This window comes from Dipodomys ordii, unplaced genomic scaffold (genome assembly GCF_000151885.1).
Source record: "Dipodomys ordii isolate 6190 unplaced genomic scaffold, Dord_2.0 Scaffold47, whole genome shotgun sequence".
NCBI classification, from domain to species: domain Eukaryota; kingdom Metazoa; phylum Chordata; class Mammalia; order Rodentia; family Heteromyidae; genus Dipodomys; species Dipodomys ordii.
In genome coordinates, this window is record NW_012267263.1 from 175,892 (window position 1) to 177,683 (window position 1,792).

Consider the following 1,792-nt stretch of genomic DNA (forward strand, 5'->3'; position numbering starts at 1 on the left):
AAGGAGAAGGATTGGGATTGGGGGGTGGGGGGAGGCTGGGAAGGGATGTGAAGCGTAAACAAAGGAGGAGGATGCAATGCTTGGTAAGAAATGTACGCATTATCCTGCCTATGCAATTGTAACCCCTCTGTACAGTATGTTCACAAATAAAACAAAATTAAATTAAAAAAAAGAAATGTACTCATTACCTAATTTGTGTAACTGTAACCCCTCTATACAACATCTTTACAATAAAGTAATTTTTTTAAGTGAAAAAAAAAGAAAAAAGCCAGAAGTGGCACTGTGGCTCAAGCGGTAGAGCACTAGCCTTGAGCTGAAGAGCTGAGGGACAGTGCCCAGGCCCAGATTCAGGCCCCACGATCGGACCCAAAAAAGTAATAATAATAATGTAGTTAAGTTTGCAAAAAGTCTGAATATTTTTAAACTGACTTACATTTTTCATTTGCTTTTATTTTTTCATGGTGATGGTAGTGGGGTTACAATAATTGCTATGTGCTTGAAAAGTTTCACTTGTTGGATATTTAAAGTCTTTCCTGGAAGGCATTTGAAGTGTTTGAAAAAACAGATAAATCAAATTTACAGCTACACTCAATTTGTAGTTAAAATATTTAGGGGCCCTCAAGTATGCTAGAAAAGAGAATTTAATATTTAGAGGAGGTTGGCATGTTAAGTAATGACATAAATGAGTTTTAGTTTAATGAGAAATGTTTTTCCCTTTGTTATACAAAATTGTCTCATAAATGCAAAGCCAGGTTTGTAAGTTGAACTCAAAACATTAAAAAATTGAAGCTTTTTAGTTTATAATTGCAGTAAATGTAATTATATGGATTTAGGCTCAAATAACTCAAGTATCTTTCTATGCATAGAAACTCCTTTTGAAACAACAACAAAAAACAATTTAATATCAGCTAACACCAAGGAAATTAGGCCTCCTTTGCAGTTCTCCAGTCAAAAGACCTCAGTGGGCTTTGTAGAGTTCTGCCTCTCCTTCTGACCACACTAAGAAGCATTGAGAATTCCATCCTTGTCCATCCTTGTTGGTCCTTTTGTATCCCTGATGATGGCTACTGTGCTGCTCAGTCTCAATGCTGAGACCAGTTGGAAACGACCTACCACTCACTCTTTCTCTCTCTCTCTCTCTCTCTCTCTCTCTCTCTCTCTGTCTGTCTCTCCCCTCCGCCTCTCTCGAAATTTTAAGATAATGCAGAATCCTTGCATGTTTCAAAAAAGTTGATGGAATGTGTAGATATCACAAGCAACATTTTTCTCCTGGCCCCTATTTCTCCCTCCATTCTCATCTGAACTCCTTATCACAATCTCTATTCCACATCCTACATCCCTAGCTCTTTTACAGATTTGGCATCAAAAAGGCCAAACAACTAGACTTCAGTTAAAATCATCCTTCTGAGAACAGAGATAAAAGGGAAAATGATGAATCCTGGGTTTAAAAATATGATCTAACATGTTGGAAAAAGGTCAAAATATGGTTGCAACTTACATGAGGGGCATATACTCCCTAGGTCAGAGGACTAGAGAACTTTTTTTCTTTTTCTTTTTCTTTTGTAAATGTTCAGACAATCATTTAGGCATGAGAACCACAAGGTCTCTATCACAAGTATTCTACATTACCATTGAAATGCTAAAGCAACCACAGATAACACACAACAAAAGCATATGACTGTATTTCAGCAAGTGGAACACACAACAAAAGCATATGACTGTATTTCAGCAAGTGGAAGTCCAGATTGAGCCATGAGTCAGTTTGCTGATGCCTTCCCTATAAGACAAAACC